The sequence below is a fragment of the Lucilia cuprina genome, chromosome 6 (genome assembly GCF_022045245.1).
Source record: "Lucilia cuprina isolate Lc7/37 chromosome 6, ASM2204524v1, whole genome shotgun sequence".
In the NCBI taxonomy this organism is placed as follows: Eukaryota; Metazoa; Arthropoda; class Insecta; order Diptera; family Calliphoridae; genus Lucilia; species Lucilia cuprina.
In genome coordinates, this window is record NC_060954.1 from 16,745,260 (window position 1) to 16,755,102 (window position 9,843).

Genomic DNA, 9,843 nt, shown 5'->3' on the forward strand with positions numbered 1-9,843 from the left:
ATAGACTTGACTATAGACTAGACTATAGACTAAAATATAGACTAGACTATAGACTAGACCATAGACTAGACTATAGACTTGACTATAGACTAGACTATAGACTAGACTATAGACTAGACTATAGACTAGACTATAGACTAGATTATAGACCAGACTATAGACTGGACTATAGACTAGACTATAGACTAGACTATAGACTAAACTATAAACTAGACTATAGACTAGACTATACACTAGACTATAGACTAGACTATAGACTAAACTATAGAGTAGACTATAGACTAGACTATAAACTAGACTATAGACTTGACTATAGACTAAATTATAGACTAGACCAGACTATAGACTAGACTATAGATTAGGCTATAGACTAGACTTTAGACTAGACTTTAGACTAGACTTAAGACTAGACTTTAGACTAGACTGTAGACTAGACTTTAGGCTAGACTTTAGACTAGACTTTAGAATAGACTTCAGACTAGAGTTTAGACTAGACTTTAGACTAGACTTTAGACTAGACTTTAGACTAGACTTTAGACTAGACTTTAGACTAGTCTTTAATCTAGACTTTAGATTACAGTTTAGATAAGACTTAAGACTAGACTATAGACTAGACAATAGAATTTTATTCTAAAGAGAATTTTTTTAGTTAAACTTTATATAAAAATCAAATTTTTTTTTTATAACTAATTAGTTTTTCTACAAGAAAAACTTGCAAAGTACTGTTGTATAGAAAAACTCCTGCAAAGAATTCATTTAAAGAACATTGTAATTATTAACTTTTCGTTTATCCCTTAAATAAAGAATTCTCATTCTTTTTTTTTCTCCCAGTGTAGTACTAAACATATCAAAAATGTATCTTTTGCAAAACAAAAACAAACAACGAAAAGTAAGAAAATAAAATTGCGCGGTAAACATTGTGTTTGTGTATCATTTTGCTTGAAAAGAAAAAGCAAAACCAAAAAAAGTTAAAAGATATTTTTACAACAACAGCAAAAGAAGCCTAAGAAACGAATAAAGAAAACAAAACAAACTGGCTTAACGCTAAAAGAATATTAACAGCAAAGAGAAACAAGAAGAAAAACAACATTTGAATTACGCTCAAGCACACATACGCACATAAAAAGTTTTCAATAAATGAGAAAAAGGGGCGACAAACTGCCCGGTTAAAAAAAAAAACTACAAAAACACATATACGTACATACATATGTATGTATGAATGTATGTTAAAAAGATTGTTTTTGTATTTCAATAAACGGGTAAATTGTTATTGTTATTATTTTTCATTTATTAGGTTATTATTGTTGTTGCTGCTGTTGTTGTTAATAGCAACAGCTAACCAAACGTAAAAAAAGAACACATTTTCAACACACTACGTACCTATAAAAATAAAATAAATTCTATAAAATATGGCTAAAACACAAACCGAATGTCAAGAGAGATGTGGAGAAAGAGAGAGAGAGTGAAAAGCACGAAGAAAAAACACGTTAGAACAATAAATAAGCAAGTGTTTAAGTATATAACTAAATAGGTACATATGTATGTTTATTTGTTGTTAGTATAAAAATATATTTTTATTATACATACCTACAACAACAACAGCTATAGAATAATAATATAAAAAGTTTAAGCCATTTGTTTTATGGAACAAAATTTTAACTTGGCTAAAATGTGAACTCTAAGCAAGCACTAAGCGTTGGAGTGAGTGAGAAAAGTGTCAAACAATCGTTAATTGTGATAGTGTGGAGCCCATATTGTGGGCCCTTCTAAGCTTTCCCACTTTTTCATTACAATCTGCTAAGTTTTTAAGTTAATCTCTCTTTTTTCCAAAGTTTCTCTCTCTCTTACCATGTTGGGAATATAAATAGTGTTGCTAAGGTTAACAGTTAAATGAATCCTGTTAAATATTTGAAATATCCCCAAAATGACATCATTAGCTTTAAAGCAATAGCTATGTATACACAATTGTCAGATCTTACAACATTGACAGAAAAATGTTCAGAAAATGTCTAACAACCGTGTTAATTTTCAATTTTTGTCTTGCATTGCCCATAATATTGTCTCACATTTAACAATCGTGCCATAGCCTGATAATTGTCTGAAAAATTTTATTCTCAAATGTCTAAATGTCCAATAAAATCATTGTCAGATAAATGTTTTCTATTTACATATGCAACTAACATACGATTTAGCAACTTTTGTCGTAAAGCAATCTTACAACAGTGTAAACTGACAATTGTCTATCAATGAAATTGTAAGATTTTCTTATAACTCTGGAAATTGACAACTTATTGCCAACAATTTTTCGGTGTCAATTCAATTCTCTCCTATTAACTTCAACGAAATCGTGACATTATAGCCAAATTCTGAGATCAAATTTTAAGTCAGAGAAGAGTTTTTGTAGTGAGCTATTATTCAGAGTTTCTATGCAGTCAAACATTGCATGAGCTTGCGGCTCTATCTAATATATACGTTAATAAGATAGAGTCTTTCATTCGTGCCTCTGTCTGTTTAAATACCATATCAATCACGGACATGTAATGTCCGATAGGTTTTGGTATCACAACGGAACCACTAGGACCCAAGTGAGTCGTTCAAAGGACCGACCGCCTCAACAACCTAATCTATCATTCAGAACCGATATTGAACTTTTTCGGATTCGATCTTCTCCTATCAACATCAACGAAATTGAAATCTCAAAAACTTAATTTGATTGAGAAATTTTTAAAATTCCGATAGAGTTTTAGACCAACTTAGTCCTTTAAAAAGGTAATTTAAATGGGAAAACTCATTCACACCCAGCAGTTCGGTCGGACAGTATTCTAGCAATCGATTGTCCAGGTAACTAGCTATTTTAACCGGTACTTTTCCTACAAGAAAGTCAATCGTCACCCTAAAGATTACGAAGAGACAGAGTCCACTCTTTCGCTTACAAAGGAAACACTAAATTGACGATTATCTTTACCCTCGTTTACAAAGAGTATATCCGTGACGTAAATGGAAATCACTGTCTTTTAAGGATTCTGTGAAACAGATGGATATTTTCAGAAATATTCTAAGCCTGGAGAAGGTCCACACTACGCGTCTTCAAATCAATGCATTGTGGGATTTTCGTGGTGGCCCCTAGCCACCTGACTACCCAGGTGACCGACCGACCATAACATGGGCTTGTCCTACGAGGAAGTCAATCGTCACTCTACACTTTACAAAGAGACCGTAAAGAGTCGATTGCCTACGCTATCGCTTAGAAATGGGACACTAAAGTGACGACTGTCCTTCGGAAGTAGAAAAAAACAACTTTTAAGAGTATAATCTCTAGGATACTTGAGGACAGTAAAAAGACGACTGTCTCCGCTCCCGCTTACAAAGAGGACACTAACGTGACGACTATCTTCATTCTCGATTACAAAGGGTACATTCGTGACGAATGACCCAAAACATGCGAATTACGATCATCCAGGTGATTAACTATTAGTGGAAATTACTGTCTTTTTCGTATGCATTGACTCTTTGTCGAACTGTTGGGTTGTAACTTTAAGCATACAAATATATTGATTCTACTTTTCTACGCATATAATGAGAAAAAGCGTAGAACGCTTAATTCCACAACATTTCCCCAGTTAAACATTACATTAACCCAGTTTTATTTAATAATCTCATACAGTGGCAACATCGAATTGGAAATCTAACAGAAGCAGCAACAACAACAACGTATAATTTTATTATGAGAACATTTTATGTGTTTTGACAATTTGTAGCAGAATGTACAAGTGTGTGTTTGAGAGTATCTGTGTGTGTGTGTTTGTGCGTTCTGTATCTGTGTGTATGAGTAAGCGCGAGTGTTGTTGTTTGTTGTGTTGTATTTTTTTTTTTGTAAAAATTTTAGACTATGAAGTCATACACATTAAATGTTGATTTCATAGGTTTTGCTGCTGCTTCTTTTTCGAAATGTTGCTTGTGATTTGTATTATGTTGTTGTTGTTGTTGAGTGGTTGTTGTTGTTGTTGTTGTTATTATTATAATATTAACCATTCTACATAAGCTTTTAAGTTGTTTTGCTGCTTGTGTTGTTATTGCTGTTTTGTTCAGTTGTTGTCGTCGTTACTACAGACAAGTTTTTATTTTAATGAATTCTTTTTTTTCATATTTAACAGCCACAGCCCCAAAAAATCAAAAAAAGATTCTTTTAATTTGTTTGGTTTCTTTAGCGATTTTTAGTTTTTTTCCTTTTGCTAATAATAATTTATTTATTATGAAATTTAAAAATTTACCTTAATTTTGTTGTTATTTTCACAAAGTTCAAAGAGTTGTTGTTGGTTGGTAGGTATATTCCAATTATCTTGTTGATTTGTTGTTGTTGGATTTTTCTCTTCTTTTTCTTGTTGTAATAATTTGTGAAAGAAAGTTGTTTTCGTTTTGGGTTCGTTCGTTAATTTTTTTTACTTTTTAAGGTATTTTTCTTTAATTTGTATTTTCTTTAATTTTTCCACACAAATTCTTGTTAAAAAAAACTTTTTTCTTTTGTTGTTAATATTTTTTATTTATTTCGTTTTCTTTAAGATAAATATTTTTCTTAAATTTTTTTTAGTGAAAAAAGCAATTTGTGCTTATAAATTATTTTTCTGCAAAAAGAATCAAATAATTAAAATATTTTCAATTAAAATTTCAATTCACTCTTGAAAAAAACTATTTAATATCTGAGGGATAAAAAACAAAAATTTCCTTTTCTTTAAATTCTTGAATTTTATTTAAAAAAATAAATAAATCTCTTACATTCGCTTAAGTATTTTCTGTTAAACAAACGCACGCCACGACTAAGATACTCGAACTGTTTGGTTTTGAAAACTCGTCATATTTCTACAGTCCCCACAATTACAATAACAGCCACCGCAACAACAACAACGACAATTACAACAAAACATTTAACTCTCTATTTAATAGATACATTAAAGAAACGAGAGCGTACTTTAATCTCTCATTAATGGCCCACCCTAAAATCTAATTGGAATTCTTTACTGTCCAACCAATACTCTCTTTCAATGTTGTCTTCATTTTTTCACTCTTCTTGCTCTTTTCAACTCAATTTTGTCTTTAGTGACAAATTACTGTTAAATTCTATCAGCAATATGGCAGCTCTTCTGTTGTGTTATTTGTTGATTTCCTTTGATGTTTGCTTCTTCTTTTGCCATCCAGCCACCTTTTTCTGCATAGTATTTTAGTTATTCGTTGTGTTGTTGTTTGCACAATTTACATTTTTAGTACAGTTAGCGTTGTTGTTGTTCAGCTGGCTACAAGGTGGTTGTTTACAGAGTCCCCACTCTAGACTGCCACATTATTTTGTAAATTGTTATTTTTTTATTTTGTTTTCAAATATTAAATCTGGCCACCTCACTGTAAGATAGTTTTTCCGTTAATATTATATTTTAAAAACTATTTAGTCCAATAATTATTCGATTAACCAGGAATTAATCTAAGAACTTGATATATTAACTATGTATATATTGATGGCTTTATTGACTAGTAGTGGGACTTGTTTATTCACTATTTTATGAACTAGTCTAAAAATTAGTCTAAATACTAGGAACTAGTCTATGGACAAGCCTATTGCCTAATCTATTCACTAGTCTAGGGACTTGTTTATGAATTAGTGTATTAACTAGTCGATTGACTAATCAATAGACTAATCCATAGAGTGTATATTAGTCAGGAATGTCGAGAGTTTAAAGTCTTTTTCATCAAATGTATATGATACCTTTTATCCATCATCATTCAACCCAGCACACATCTCATTTGTACGACACATTAATAAGAGAAAAACATACAACACATTCATTAGGTGGACGGGTGGGGTAAGGCCCGCCGAACCTCACATTCATTCCGTATCATATACAATTAATAGCAACACATTTCCAACGCTTAGTCCCACAGTCACTCAACTGCGGGGTATCTGTTGTTTTTGGCAACAGCACCAAACTTATCCCGAAATATTGGCTATTATCATGCATCAGTCTTTTAACCACCACTTACTCTCCCCTCAAATTTGGGTTTAAACCACAGCCACTACCAGTACCAGATTATGCGGGGCTCTGGTCTGACCTCTGGTAATTTATGCAAGGACTAATCCAACACAGTAGACTGTAACCAATGGAGGTATTGGTCACCTCTTTATACCCCGGGATTGCAATAACACCAAGGTAACATGCCGCCGAGGGGATGTGTATTAGTCATTAGACGAGTTCGTATATAGACCAACTAGTATATGAACATATTGATTAACTAGTATATGAACTAGTCTATAGACTACTTAACAAATTTAGACGTAGAACTATTCTCTGCTTTACTTTATTAATTACTCTAATGGTCTAATTACTATCTACAAGTCTATTGAATATTCTAAGGATTTACTAGTTTATGGATTAGTCTTTTGACTTGTTTATCAACTAGTCTATTGTTTAGATTATAAACTAGTTTATTGACTAGTCTTTGGACATGTCTATTAACTAGTCCATGAATTAGTCTATTGTCAAATCTATGGACTAATATATTACATAATCAATTCACTAGATTGTGGATAAGTCTATAGGCTACCTAATAAAATTGTCGTGGTATGGACTAATCTATTGACCAACCTAGTTTATGAATTTGCAGAATAGCCGACAAAGACGTACAATTTAAGCAACATGATTTCTTAAAAACGTGTTAAATGAAGTCTTTCGATTGCGGACTATATAACCTAAGTCTAGGCTAAAAACGCACTCTTATCGAATACTTAAACAGTATCAATATGCTTAATAGGTTAATAGGTACATCTTGTATAACTGTCGGACCTTAACCAATTAGGAATTTGATATGTCACCGTTGACGGCAATCTACCTTTTCACGAGACGAAAATTCATATTAGTATTGAACCCTAGATCTTGGTGACTGACAGTGTTAAAAGATCAAAGAAATCCTATAGATGTTGAGTGATGAATTGGAAAACCATTTAATCGAAATGGGATCCTAGCCCAACTACGACTTTGAAAAAGAATAATTAGACCTCACACTTCAATAATCTGGTAGACTTTGGACATTACTGGACATTTATACAGAAACATCAGATGTGCCCGGAAAGTTTAGCGTACACGTTGTTTGGAGATGAGATGTGGCATGAGCACTATATCAAACAGCTCTGAAAACACTGCTAAGGTAAGCTTATCCGAAGCGTCACGTCATCATTATATACTGGACATATTGGCCAGTTACACACAAACACCCGATGTGTCCGGTTTGATGTCAGAAATTCATTCCTATTCTGCATATCGATGACGTTTACGCATACAATGACGCAACGATAATAACAGTTCAACAAAAAACGGAATCGTAAAAAGTAGAAGAATCAAATTAAATTCGCTTTAATGCTTTACGATAGTATGTATTCTGCCTTGTGGTGGAGCGTGGAATCGAAATCCGGAATATCAAAGATTAGTCATTTAACTACTCTATGGATTAGTGGGTTATTCCCCATTTCGAATCGAAAGAAAAACTTTTCAAAACACAATGTATTCAACATATAAATTCAAAATTTTTTTTCTTTCGAATCCTCTTTCGACTATTCTATAGAATAGCGTATAAACAAGTCTATCGATTAGTTTATTAACAAGTGAACTCTGTGGACTATTTAGACTATCTATAAGTCTATCGATTCATCCATTATCTAGTCTATTTAATAATCTATTGACTCGTGTACATAAGACTAGTTAATGAACTGTTCTATCTATAGTTAAAATACAAAATTTTATAGACTTTTATATTAACTAATCTAGGATCTAGTCTTTGGACTAATCTATTGACTAGTTGTCTACTGACTAGTCTATGGTCTAGTCCACTTACTAGTCTATGAACTAGTATATAAACTGGTCTATAGACTACATATGGACAATTCAATGGACTTTCTATTGGCTTATCTATGAACTAGTCTACTGACTACTCTATGGACTAGTCTACTGACTAGTCTATGGACTTTCTACTTACTAGTTTATGGGCTAGTATATTGAATAGCCTATGGACTAGTTGAAGTTGTAGTCTATGGACTAGTCTATTGACTATTCTACTAACTAGTCTATAGAATAGTCTACTGACTCGTCTATGGAATAGTCTACTCACTAGTGTACGGACAGTAGACTGAAAAGTCTATTGACTACTCTACTGACAAGTATATTGACTAGTCTAATGACTAGTATATAAACTGGTCTATAGACTAGTCTATGATCTGGTCTATATACTACATATGAATTATCTATACACTTTCTATTGGCTAATCTATAAACTAGTCCACTGACTATTCTATGGACTAGTTTACTGTGTAGTCTATGGACTAGTCTACTGACTAGTCTATTGTTTAGTCAACTAACTACTGACTTGTCTATGGAATAGTCTACTGAGTAGTGTACGGACTAGTCTATGGACTTTTCTACTGACTACTCTATGAACTAGTCTACTGACTGGTCTATTGACTAGTCTAATGACTGGTATAAGAACGATTCTAGTATATGGACTACTGATAGTCTATTTTATATCCCACTCAATTGACAAGTGCAAATAGAAGTCAGGAAATTTGTTAAGACTAGTCTATAGATACAATGGACTATATTCTTTCATCGACTATTCGAATTAGCCCACAGCTAATTTCATATCTTACACTGAAAGAAAAGTATATATTTTTTAAATTTATCGTTTTTTTTTTCTTTTTAATGTAACATGTATTTCTAAATATATATAATTTCATATTTTCATTCACAGAACATTTTACGAAGTTCACAAAAAAATATACGTATGTATTAGTAATAAAGATTACAATTTAAAAAAAAATACGTTATTTTTTTAAATGACGTTTTTTGTTAATAAACGTTATACAATAGAGAACAAATGGAGACTTTTCATCATTAAATTCTTGACGAAATGTTAATAATAAAAATAAACTACAATCTAATGATAAAAATGTCTTGACAAAACTAAAGAAATAAATTAAAACATAAAATTTTAAAATGTTTAAGGATAATAGTAGTATTTAGTTACAAACTAAAAGAACATAAAAAAATCAAATTTCGAAACAAAAGGCGTATTTAAAAGTTTATTTAAGTAATGTTGCTGAGTGTTATATTAATGTATATTTAAACAAAATAATAATAATTACAATAAAACATGCATTTTAAGGACAATATAAAACAGCTCTTTATAATACGAAATATGTTTAATAAACAATTGGAAATTATGTTTGTGTTTTCTTTTTCACTAAAACAGCCTAAATTTATTATTCTTTTTACTGAATACCACAAATAATTCAAGCTAAATTATTAAAAAAAAATATAATTGTACTAGCAACTCTACATAATCAAAAACATTACCAAATGTGATAATTTTAAGTTTTATTAACAGACGCCATTTTGTATAAAACTTTTTATATTATATGCAAATGTTTTGACTAATTCAAAGTTAATAGTTTAAACAATATACTATACTACTTATTCATGAACTAGCAAATAAGATATACAGTAGATATATCGATAGTTAAGTCAATACACTAGTACAAAGTATAATAGGCTAGTCCATAAACTAGTGAACAAATAAGTCAATAGAAAAGCCAATCGACTAGCTCATATACTAGCCAGTAGACTAGTCCATAGACTAATTAATAATCCGTAAACTAGCCTTTAAACTAGTCAAAAGTTTACCCCATAATCTACTTAAAATAGCAACAGACAAATCAGTATAAGTAGTAGTCAATAGACCAATCAGTCAATCAGTAGTCAATAAACAAATCCATAGAACAGTATTTGAACTTATCAGTAGAGTAGTCAAAAT

General features: G+C 31.3%; 1 protein-coding gene across 5 annotated transcripts in view; it reads right to left on the bottom strand.

The window, feature by feature from the left end:
* LOC111677581 (protein 4.1 homolog) overlaps positions 1-4,551 on the bottom strand; it is a 94,402-nt gene extending 89,851 nt beyond the window's left edge. For all 5 annotated transcript variants that reach the window (XM_046954995.1, XM_046954997.1, XM_046954996.1 and 2 more), the window contains exon 1: positions 4,272-4,551. The gene's annotated coding sequence lies outside the window, so the exon portion shown is untranslated. The remainder of the gene's footprint in view (positions 1-4,271) is intronic.
* Between the last annotated feature and the right edge of the window lie 5,292 nt (positions 4,552-9,843).